At 40.7% G+C, this 12,754-nt stretch overlaps 1 protein-coding gene across 1 annotated transcript in view; it reads right to left on the bottom strand.

Annotated features, from left to right (window-relative positions):
• Positions 1-11,869, bottom strand: part of NEB (nebulin) — a 289,834-nt gene extending 277,965 nt beyond the window's left edge. Inside the window, exon 1 of the mRNA XM_081243154.1 lies at positions 11,120-11,869. The gene's annotated coding sequence lies outside the window, so the exon portion shown is untranslated. The remainder of the gene's footprint in view (positions 1-11,119) is intronic.
• Positions 11,870-12,754: the final 885 nt, after the last annotated feature.

The following is a 12,754-nucleotide window of genomic DNA, read 5'->3' as shown; positions in this document are numbered from 1 at the left end:
AAGAGTGGTGAGAGTGGGCAGCCTTGTCTTGTTCCTGATCTTAGTGGAAATGGTTTCAGTTTTTCACCGTTGAGGACAATGTTGGCTGTGGGTTTGTCATATATGGCCTTTATTATGTTGAGGAAAGTTCCCTCTATGCCTACTTTCTGCAGGGTTTTATCATAAATGGGTGTTGAATTTTGTCGAAAGCTTTCTCTCCATCTATTGAGATGATCATATGGTTTTTCTCCTTCAAGTTGTTAATATGGTGTATCACATTGATTGATTTGCGTATATTGAAGAATTCTTGCATTCCTGGAATAAACCCCACTTGATCATGGTGTATGATCCTTTTAATGTGCTGTTGGATTCTGTTTGCTAGTATTTTGTTAAGGATTTTTGCATCTATGTTCATCAGTGATATTGGCCTGTAGTTTTCTTTGTGACATCCTTGCCTGGTTTTGGTATCAAGGTGATGGTGGCCTCGTAGAATGAGTTTGGGAGTGTTCCTCCCTCTGATATTGTTTGGAAGAGTTTGAGAAGGATAGGTGTTAGCTCTTCTCTAAATGCTTGATAGAATTCGCCTGTGAAGCCATCTGGTCCTGGGCTTTTGTTTGATGGAAGATTTTTAATCACAGTTTCAATTTCAGTGCTTGTGATTGGTCTATTCATATTTTCTATTTCTTCCTGAGTCAGTCTTGGCAGGTTGTGCATTTCTAAGAATTTGTCCATCTCTTCCAGGTTGTCCATTTTATGGGCATAGGGTTGCTTATAGTAATCTCTCATGATCTTTTGTATTTCTGCAGTGTCAGTTGTTCCTTCTCCTTTTTCATTTCTAATTCTATTGATTTGAGTCTTCTTGCTTTTTTTCTTGATGAGTCTGGCTAATGGTTTATCAATTTTGTTTATCTTCTCAAAGAACCAGCTTTTAGTTTTATTGATCTTTGCTATCATTTCCTTCATTTCTTTTTCATTTATTTCTGATCTGATTTTTATGATTTCTTTCCTTCTGCTAACTTTGGGATGTTTTTGTTCTTCTTTCTCTAATTGCTTTAGGTGCAAGGTTAGGTTGTTTATTCGAGATGTTTCCTGTTTCTTAAGGTGGGATTGTATTGCTATAAACTTCCCTCTTAGAACTGCTTTTGCTGCATCCCATAGGTTTTGGGTCGTCGTGTCTCCATTGTCATTTGTTTCTAGGTATTTTTTAATTTCCTCTTTGATTTCTTCAGTGATCACTTCGTTATTAAGTAGTGTATTGTTTAGCCCCATGTGTTTGTATTTTTTACAGCTCTTTTCCTGTAATTGATATCTAGTCTCATAGCATTGTGGTCAGAAAAGATACTTGATACAATTTCAATTTTCTTAAATTTACCAAGGCTTGATTTGTGACCCAAGATATGATCCTGGAGAATGTTCCATGAGCACTTGAGAAAAATGTGTATTCTGTAGTTTTTGGATGGAATGTCCTATAAATATCAATTAAGTCCATCTTGTTTAATGTATCATTTAAAGCTTGTGTTTCCTTATTTATTTTCATTTTGGAAGATCTGTCCATTGGTGAAAGTGGGGTGTTAAAGTCCCCTACTATGAGTGTGTTACTGTCGATTTCTCCTTTTATGGCTGTTAGTATTTGCCTTATGTATTGAGGTGCTCCTATGTTGGGTGCATAAATATTTACAATTGTTATATCTTCTTCTTGGATCGATCCCTTGATCATTATGTAGTGTCCTTCTTTGTCTCTTCTAGTAGTCTTTATTTTAAAGTCTATTTTGTCTGATATGAGAATTGCTACTCCAGCTTTCTTTTGGTTTCCATTTGCATGGAATATCTTTTTCCATCCCCTTACTTTCAGTCTGTATGTGTCTCTAGGTCTGAAGTGGGTCTCTTGTAGACAGCATATATATGGGCCTTGTTTTTGTATCCATTCAGCCAATCTGTGTCTTTTGGTGGGAGCATTTAGTCCATTTACATTTAAGGTAATTATCGATATGTATGTTCCTATTCCCATTTTCTTAATTGTTTTGGGTTCGTTATTGTAGGTCTTTTCCTTCTGTTGTGTTTCTTGCCTAGAGAAGTTCCTTTAGCATTTGTTGTAAAGCTGGTTTGGTGGTGCTGAACTCTCTCAGCTTTTGCTTGTCTGTAAACGTTTTAATTTCTCCATCAAATCTGAATGAGATCCTTGCTGGGTAGAGTAATCTTGGTTGCAGGTTTTTCTCCTTCATCACTTTAATTATGTCCTGCCACTCCCTTCTGGCTTGTAGAGTTTCTGCTGAGAGATCAGCTGTTATCCTGATGGGGATTCCCCTGTGTGTTATTTGTTGTTTTTGCCTTGCTGCTTTTAATATGATTTCTTTGTGTTTAATTTTTGACAGTTTGATTAATATGTGTCTTGGCGTATTTCTCCTTGGATTTATTCTGTATGGGACTCTCTGTGCCTCCTGGACTTGATTAACTATTTCCTTTCCCATATTAGGGAAGTTTTCAACTATAATCTCTTCAAATATTTTCTCAGTTCCTTTCTTTTTCTCTTCTTCTTCTGGAACCCCTATAATTCGAATGTTGGTGCGTTTAATGTTGTCCCAGAGGTCTCTGAGACTGTCCTCTGTTCTTTTCATTCTTTTTTCTTTATTTTGCTCTGCAGCAGTTATTTCCACTATTTTATCTTCCACCTCACTTATCCGTTCTTCTGCCTCAGTTATTCTGCTATTGATCCCATCTAGAGTATTTTTTATTTCATTTATTGTGTTTTTAATCAATGCTTGATTCATCTTTAGTTCTTCTAGGTCCTTGTTAACTGTTTCTTGCATTTTGTCTATTCTATTTCCAAGATTTTGGATCTGGGAAATAGAATCTTGGATCATCTTTACCATCATTATTCTGAATTCTTTTTCAGGTAGACTGCCTATTACCTCTTCATTTGTTAGGTCTGGTGGGTTTTTATCTTGTTCCTTCTCCTGCTGTGTGTTTTTCTGTCTTCTCATTTTGCTTATGTTACTGTGTTTGGGGTCTCCTTTTTGCAGGCTGCAGGTTCGTAGTTCCCATTGTTTTTGGTGTCTGTCCCCAGTGGCTAAGGTTGGTTTAGTGGGTTGTGTAGGCTTCCTGGTGGAAGGTACTAGTGCCTGTGTTCTGGTGAATGAGGCTGGATCTTGTCTTTCTGGTGGGCAGGTCCACGTCTGGTGGTGTGTTTTGGGGTGTCTGCGGACTTTTTATGATTTTAGGCCACCTCTCTGCTAATGGGTGGCGTTGTGTTCCTGTCTTGCTAGTTGTTTGGCATAGGGTGTCCAGCAGTGTAGCTTGCTGGTCGTTGAGTGAAGCTGGGTGCTGGTGTTGAGATGGAGATCTCTGGAAGATTTTCGCCGTTTGATATTATGTGGAGCTGGGAGGTCTCTTGTGGACCAGTGTCCTGAAGTTGGCTCTCCCACCTCAGAGGCACAGCACTGACTCCTGGCTCCTCAATTTAGGATGATGTGTTGTCTATTCCTGTATTCCACAGATGCAGGGTACATCAAGTTGATTGTGGAGCTTTAATCCGCTGCTTCTGAGGCTGCTGGGAGAGGTTTCCCTTTCTCTTCTTTGTTCTCACAGCTCCTGGGTCTCAGCTTTGGATTTGGCCCCGCCTCTGTGTGTAGGTCACCGGAGGGCGTCTGTTCTTCGCTCAGACAGGACAGGGTTAAAGGAGCAGCCTCTTCGGGGACTCTGGCTCACTCAGGCCAGGCGGGAGGGAGGGGCACGGAGTGCGGGGCGAGCCTGCAGCGGCAGAGTTCGGCGTGACGTTGCACCAGCCCGAGGCGCGCCGTGCATTCTCCCAGGGAAGCTGCCCCTGGATCCCGGGACCCCGGCAGTGGCGGGCTGCACAGGCTCCCGGAAGGGCGGTGTGGACAGTGACCTGCGCTCGCACACAGGCTTCTTGGCGGCGGCAGCAGCAGCCCCAGCGTCCCACGCCCTTCACTGGGCTCCGCGCTTTCAGTCGCGACTCGCGCCCGTCTGTGGAGCCCCTTTAAGTAGCGCTCTTAATCCCCTCTCCTCGCGCACCAGGAAACCAAGAGGGAAGAAAAAGTCTCTTGCCTCTTCGGCAGCTCCAGAGTTTTCCCGGACTCCCTGCCGGCTAGCTGTGGCACATTAGCCCCCTTCAGGCTGAATTCTCGCCACCAGCCCCAGTCCTTTTCCTGCGCTCTGACTGAAGCCCGAGCCTCAGCTTCCAGCGCCGCCCGCCCTGGCGGGCGAGCAGACAAGCCTCTCGGGCTGGTGAGTGCCGCTCGGCACCGATCCTCTGTGCGGGAATCTCTCCGCTTTGCCCTACCCAGGTATGTGGGGAGTTTCTTGCCTTTTGGGAGGTCTGGGGTCTTCTGCCAGCATTCAGTAGGTGTTCTGTAGGAGTTGTTCCACATGTAGCTGTATTTCTGGTGTATCCGTGGGGAGGAAGGTGATTTCCGCGTGTTACTCTTCCGCCATCTTACCCGGAAGTCCCATGGCGTGTTTCTGTTTGTTGTCAAACACAGCTGATAATTTATCAAATTAGCAGCCTTCTTTGTGCTGGGGAAAGTCTTACCTTCCTCACCCCACTAAGGAAACCTCTCACCAAAATTATTGGACCTTTTGTAAATCATGGATCTCCAACAAAATATTACTGCCAGATATTCTTTGAAACTTGCAAAGAACGGGTCTTCATTTTCAGGAGACGTCAACATGTTAGAACTGTTCACTCTGGACTGTGGGCTGGGTTCTCAGATCTGCGCTGCTGAATTCTCAAATATCCATAAATGTGCTCCTGCTTACAGATCTCCACTGACGTCTTTGGGAACTCTCTGTGCAAAACGATTCAGAATCCACTACCCAGATTGCTCTGTAAGAGCGAAGAGGTGGGCTCAGTGACTTGGCACTAATTGCCCTATTGTCCCTCTGATTCAGGAACTCACAGTGACAAGAGATGATAATGGCATTGAGCGATGAAATGTAATGTGGGTGGGAGACATTTCTTGCTTTGGATACCAGTAAGTGGCTTACCTCTTTATACTACACACATTTTACTCTCAGAGTATTACAACTGAGTTTTAACTATACATAATGGATTTTTCTCCCAAGCACTGTGCCATGGATGCAGTGGTGAATATTATCTAGTGAGAGGCTCTCATCTAAAAGTCACTTTTTTAGGAGACAATTTCCTACCCAGAAAACTGGTTAAAACTCTTCAGGAGACAGCCTAATTGGCTGGTTCTAACTTCCTAACTGGAAGCATGCTGGCCACAAATTAGCCAAAGGAAGTTTTAATCATAAGAAAAAAAATCACCAAAAAAAAAAAATCAGTGTTACATACTCTGTTACCAACAAACCCCAGAAACAGTATGTTTCTGTAAGATCTCAGATGGTGTCTGCATGGATTCCATTCTGAGATACTCCGCTGGCAGAGACCTTTCTAGCAAAGCCTGCTGTCCACTGTCCTCCCACTCATACAGCAAGCCTGTTGTTCTTCTGCTGTCCTCTCTGCACTCGCTCTGCGGCATCTGGAAGGCAAGGGCTTTTGCACAGATGTCCATCTTACTCCTCTTCCAGTGGCCTTACTCATCCATTAGGGCACGCTAGGTCTCCCTGTCTTTCCAGATGCTAGCGGGTGAATGAAGCCTCAGGTGTACTGTTGACTTGGCCAGTAGGTACATCTCCTCTCTGCAGCTCTCAAAATGAGCCTTTCTTCAGCTGAAGCTTTGCATTATTATCATGTAACAGTTACCACATATTAAGCCCTAGTATGCTCTAGACCTCACTGTCCAGTACAGGAGCCAAGAGTCACATGTGGCTACTGAGCACTTGAAATGTGGCTAGGTCAAATTGAGATGTGATGACAGTGTAAAATACACAATGGATTTTTAAGACTTAGTACAAAAAAATGTAAAATTTCTCATTAATAATTTTTAATGTTGATTACGTGCTGGAATGATAAGATTTTGGATACACTGGGTAAATAAAATACACTATTAAAATTAATTTTACTGTTTCTTTTACATGTAGCCACTGAACAATTTAAAATTACATATGTGGCCCACATTATATTTCTATTGAATGGTGTTATTCTGGATGCATGTTCATTCATCCATCCATCCTTCAAATATTTATTGAGTGCCTATACTAGGGTTCAGGCACTAAAGCAGGTGCTAGATGCATGGTGGGGTTTGTGAAGTACTCAAAGCCTTTGCCCTCATGGAGACAGATAGTAAATAAGAAAGCAAAAAGATGAATAATCACAAAACTGGGTAAGTGTGATGAAGAAACAGCCAGAGTATCACAATAGATAATAGCAAGGGTCAGAGGGTGAGACCTATTTACCTAGAGTTTACCTAGAGTGGCCAGGGAAGATCACACCAAGAAGGTGACACTGGTGTTGAGACCTGAGTGGGATGAGCCAGACACGTGAAGAAGAGGAGGAGGAGGAGTTCAGAAGACAGAAGGGTGTGTACGGACCCTGAGGGTCCTGGAGCACTGTTGGTGAAGGGGACCATTGGACACCACACGGCTCATGGAAACATGCAGGCCTAATAGGTCAAGATAAGGAGTTTGGATTTTATCCAGTGGGAAGCCAAAGAAAAGATTTAAGTAGGGTGGTGGCTTGATCCATTTTATGCTTAAAATACCTTCTTTTGGCAATTGTATGAAGAATGGATTGGAAGTGACAATGGAAGATGCTGTACGTTTAAGAGGCACTTGTAGTAGTCCAAGTTAGAGGGGGTGGTAGCTTATTCTAAGGTGGTGGCAGTACAAAGTACTCAGTGTATTTCACTTGTCCCCAAGTCCTCCAGGTTTTTGGGCTCAAAGGGATGCAAAGACTACAAAATGCAAATAAATGGATAACTAGGAGAGTCCAGCTCCCTTCCTAATATTTCTGAGGAGCGCCAGAGAGGAAGTTACATTTTCCTGGTGGTTCTTCTCACCACTTGCTCACAGTCCCTAGACGCAACTCTTGATTCCCTATCGACATCCTGTGGCCTGCCCCAGCCTGCTCTGAACATGACCTTCCACTGATTCCTTAAGGCAGTGTTAATACAAATCTAAGGAAGCTGCAAAGCTTCACTGAAGACACAGGAAAGGGTAACAAGAAACTGGAGCACCAAAGAAAAAGCAGCCGTCACTTTATTATCTACTATGCCTTTGGGAAGAGCACTCTGGGCTTATTCCCCCATTGCTTTTTCCTCTAGTTCCAGGGTCCAAACTGCTTTCCTTGGGTTTCAGGGAGAAAATTTGAAAGTCTCACTGCTTCTTTACTCAGAGCAAGCTACATTTATACCCACTATATCCCAACCTCTCTGATCCAGCTGGGTCTGTACTTTGCCTCTCAGAAGTAGGTGGCCCATGAATATGCTTTCCTAATCAAAAGGATATGTTTTCCTCTGTTGAGGACGTTTCATGTGGAAGCCTCTGAAATTAGGTTTTTAAATTACATTTTCTTTCCTCCACACTTGTATGATCTCATTTAATTCTCATTACAAAGTAGACATTATTCCGATTTTCTGAAGAAAAGTGAAGCTAAAAGAGGTGGCTCAGAGATTAATTTGCTCCAAATTACAATCAGTAAGGGATGGAGAGACGATTCAAAACTGAATCCAGCTAAAACCCTGGCTGGCCACCACCAGCCTATACCACCTCCCCTGCAGAGATGGGGCCCAAGGGCAAGGTCAGTTTTCTCCTCACAGCACCGCCACCTGCTTCCCTCCCTTTTGGAAATCCTTTTTGCCTAGATGTCTAGAAATTCAAGGACACATTTTGTAGAATCTGTCTTTCCTCAGTGAGTGGAGGAAACAAATTCCCAGAAATGGGCAGAGGGAGGTAAATATGTAGATAAGAGGGCAGTGAAGTCAAGAAATTAACACCTCATAGCCTTGACTTTTTTTTTTTTTTTTAAACTATGAAGCAAGGTTGTCTGCTGAGCTTGGGGAAAGGAAAGTAAGGAAAATGGTAGAGGAGAGCTGAGCTGTCCACTGAAGTGTTGCAATACCTCACGTGGGCGAGAAGGGGCACCTGCTGTGGGTGGAGTTAGGTGCTTCAGGAGACACTCTACAAAATGGGATTCCTGTCTGTTACTCGGCTATTAATGCACCCGTCATATCAGGGTAAAGGCAATTCCACTGTACTCTAAGAGACAAAAATCTCACCCTGACCAATGGAATGATATTTTAATACCAAGCACTTTGGAAAGTTCCTGGGGTTAGCAAGGGGTCCGGGGATTAGCTATTCAAAATTAGCTACATTGCCGTTTTGAATAGGAAGTCCTCTCAGAAATGCCTCTCATATCATATCCTACAGGCAACTGTGTCAAAGTCTGCTCTTCAACTCTGAGACCTTCCCCTTTCCTAAAATTTTTCCTTGAGTCTAAAGAGGGCTCTTTTGAAAAGTGCATTTTCATATCATCATGTCCCAGATTCTTGTTTAGAAGCAGTAGTTTTCTAATATAAATTCTCTTGAACCTCTCTTGAACTCTTCCCCAAATCCTCTGCATGGAGTTGTTGGGCCAGTGCCTGTCATAGACACCACGAGAATTGGACCACAGCCTTTGGGGGAAATGGCACCATTATCTTAAATGAGAGGAAAACTTTCCTTTTGGAGACTACCCTCAACATTGAATCTTGGCTTGGCTTTTGCAAAACCATACCCAAAACGTTTCATTTTAGACAACATTCACATTAGCATTGTTTGGCATTATTTTCATTCTCTCTCCTCTCCCTATACCTGTTGTCTTCATTTCTGTTGCATGTGAACTTGTTCTCACCATGAGACAGCTCAGCTGAGAACATTAATTCAAATAAACATGTCAATGTCACTCTAAAATAATGAGTCCCATGCTAGTACACTACGTTGACATGTACCATTTAGGAAATGTTGTATTCTGGGGAGTAGGGGCAGAATATGGTTGTTGTGATTGAATAAATACATGTGTGTCCTTAGTTTAGCCTTATTTACAATAAAATCCAAAATTTCCCCCGTGGTTACAAGGCCATAGGTGGTATGACCTCTCACTATCTCAGACCTCATCTCCCATCCAAACCTTGTGGATTCTACATCCTACAAAATATTTTGAATACGCAAGTTTTCCTTTGAGTCTTTCGGCTCACCTTATCACAGCTCTGCAATGCAATCCACTTATACTGCACTACTGTTGTTCTCCTAATCATACTTTTATACCTCCTCATCTTTCACGTTTTCTCTGCCTAAAATCATTTTCCTCTTCTTCACTTGGTTAACTTTCACTCTTCTTTTAAGACACAGCTCAAATGCCACTCTCCCCAAAGCCTTCCTTGACCTGTCCCCCAGTCTGAGTTAACCGAGTTAAACGTATTCTTTACTGCCATACTGTAATTATTTGTCAACTTGTCCAAATGCCCTACATGACAGAGAGTTGTTGTCTACCAAATCCCACTCATTGATAATGATACTGTGGTGACCAGGAAGTGGCTCTCCAGCCAGGGACTGTATTTCCCAGCCTCCCTTGGATCTTTTGGTGGCCATGTGACCAGCTCTTGCCCATGGAATATGACCAGAAGTCAGGCATGCCACTTTTAGGGCTGAGGCCTTTAAGAAGCAGACATATCTCCTCCATGCTCTGTCCCCTTCTTCAGGCTTGATGCAGTTAACAGCAAGGCCTTGGGGATGGCAGAGTCACAAGACGGAAGGACCTGGCCATCAAACTGGAACACCTGCCTTGGACAATTATGGGAGAAATAAACAACTTCAAGGAATCTCTGACTTATTTTGTTGTAAAGAAAAGTTGTTAAGGAAAAAAAAAAGTATTGGTTTACAGGTAAATAGGTAAATCTGCAGAAAATCAGCCAGCTGAATTCAGCAGCATCTGATCATTTTATGGGATTTTTGGTTCAACGGACTTATTTAGCTGGTTCCAGTATTTGAAGGAGGAAAGGATAAACGTCTGGACAACTAGAAAAACCTCTGAATACATGTTAAAGTTCAACTCAGAGCCGTTCTCTATCCACTTACTTTTCAAACAATACCTTAGAATTAATTTTAATACCATTTTTGTTGAGTGGACTGAGAATTCAAGAAGTACATGCATACAGAACATTATTTAAATGTATAATCACTAGCAAACATCTCTTTGAAATGTTGTCATTGTTCTGCTAAATCTATCTTTTAAAAATAATACTTGGTATACTAGTACTTTTGTGATAATGTAACTGATTAGTATTAAATAACTTGAGCAGTAATTTTGAAAGAACAGACTTGAGGAAGGAATAAAGTTTTGAGTTTAAACCAGGAGAACTTTCCAAATGTTTGTTTGAAGTTGGAAAGAAGGAAAGAAACACAGATGCTGGTAACAAAGGTTGAACGGAGAGAGGGAGGGGAAAAGGAGAGGCCATTCTATGTAAGGAGGTTGTTACTTGAAGGACCAAGAGAAGATCAATGGTAATGAAATTTGAGAAAATGGAAAAAGGAAGCAAGAGGTGGGTAGTAGAGAAGATGAATTTTCCTGACATACACATCACATTTCAGACATCTGAAATCACACAGGCAACATATGTCTGTAGGCAACACGAGTCTCAATAAAAAGCAAATGGTCAGGGACGGAGAGGGAGGTTTGGTAATACCCTGAATGACCTGGAGTAGCAGAGTGGTGGTGTGTCTTGAGGAATTCCCACAATATAGGGTGAAAGAGGAGTCAGTAAGCACAAATATGAAAGAAATACATCCCAAAGAAGAACCAAGCTATGTGACTGATACCTAATAAAAGAAAGAGATGCTCTGGCACAGATTTATTTCTCATGAGTTTTGGGCCAGAAATCTTACAACCAGAAGCAGAAATACTTACATGTCTAATGTTATGTTTCTAACACTGCCCAAGCTAACTGTTCATAAATCTTCCCCATGAGATTAAGCAACCTGGGAACATACGTGGTCTCATTCTCTACGTCCCTGACCCCTAGCACCATCTCTAAGACATGGTAGGTATTCAGGTATCTGTTGAATTTTATTTTGCTATTGTACATAGAAGCTGAAAGATACATTTTTCGACACTAGAGAAGAGGAGTGAGGAGATACACATGGTGTCAAAAAATCACTTGTAGCTAAAATACTGTCCTAGGAAAACTAGCTATGCACTTAATGGGTTTTTGGTCAGGTTATTGCTCCACTGAATGCTACTCACTTGTGTTTCCTTGAGCCAAGGAGGGTGGGAACTCTGACTCCTTGCTTTCATGCTGTTGGGACTCGTGCACTTATATGCTTGTCAGCCTTGCACTACAAGGGAACAGATAACTAATAAATATCCCTGAAACACATTTCTTAAATGTCTTAGATGAAATTAGCAATATAGGTTTAAATTCCAGACACGTATATAATATTTTCTTCCAAGGTCTCCCGCCAAAGAACTTTCCCAAAAAGCAAAATTCTTAACACTGTCCACCCCTTCCTGAGTTCCTAATGTGGGCTATGCAAGCTGGTATGGTTACACTTTGAAGACACAAAAACATTAAAAAGAAAAAAAAGCACAAGGTTTCCTTTGACTTTAGTGAGTAGACTTCCAGCTCATTTCCTTTAAAACACTGCCCCTGAATTGCAAATTACTTCATGGTCTTTTTTTAAGTGCACTCTCCTCCTAGACTGACAGAGCCAGCTGCAGCATTGTACTGTCTATGGAAATGATATCATCAGCACTCTGTCCTTGAATAAGACCACAATCATTACATGTGGCTCCTTTTCACACAGCAGGAACGGAATATATGCTTGTTTACAGCAACGGTACCCAGAAAGTCATCACGTTGGCACTCTTGTCGGCAGCTTAAAGTCAAAAGAAAGTTTAGCATGAATTACCTGAATCCTCCTTTAAAGTAAGAGTCATTTTACTTTTAATACATTACTAATGTTTAAAGTGTTAGCTTGTTTACTAATATTCAAATTCAGCACATTAATTATAATTAATCTTGATAAGTCAGCTGAAAATTATAATTTATTTGCTTATAGTCATTATTCACTAAATATATTTATATTTCTTATATTTCTTTGTTCCAACTTTATATCAAAAGTATAACATACTGTTTAATTGTAATTAATTTGATACTAATTACAAAAATTTAATCTAATAATTAAATTATTAAGTAAAAATAAAAGAATAGTTACAACTAAGTCATTTTTACAACTTCCTACAATCCCATTCCTTACAGAGAGCCACTGTTACCCATTTGGTATAATTCCCTTATATATCAACTTTGCTTTTTCATGGATGGGCTCTTAAATGTATTCATTTTAAGGGGTAGCAAATAATTTTGTCTGAATCAAATGAATTTGTTCTTTAATCAAATGATAATATAAAAATAAAACATTTGAGAGCCATACTCACCATGAAAAATGTTGTATAAACATCTTTTATTAAAGTAATGTTCTCACCTGGCAAATATTAGTGAAGCAATCCATTAAACTATAAATAATTTTAAGTTGGCTCTCATTTATCAAGTACAAAAAACAAGCAGGCAACTTAATAATGAGAAAAATTTTATATTTTCTTAAAATGACTACCACTCTCTCTCTCAAATACATCCTATTTTTATTAAAATGAAGCCAAAATGCTAACACTATTTATATGTACAAAAAGACCATGAAACATTTAAAATTTATTTCTATCTTTGGTAAATCAGTCTTTCCCATTTTTTGTCAATTATTATTTTCCTATTTTCAAAAAGTGAACACATTTTTAAAAACCCTAAATAAATGTAAAATTTTAATTAAATTTGATACTAATTAAATTTTAATTATACTGCTCCCCCTTTTTTTCACCCAGTAAATG

The sequence above is a fragment of the Mesoplodon bidens genome, assembly GCF_964165515.1.
Source record: "Mesoplodon bidens genome assembly, chromosome: 8".
Classification (NCBI taxonomy): Eukaryota; Metazoa; Chordata; class Mammalia; order Artiodactyla; family Ziphiidae; genus Mesoplodon; species Mesoplodon bidens.
This window is presented reverse-complemented; position numbering and strand designations above follow the sequence as displayed.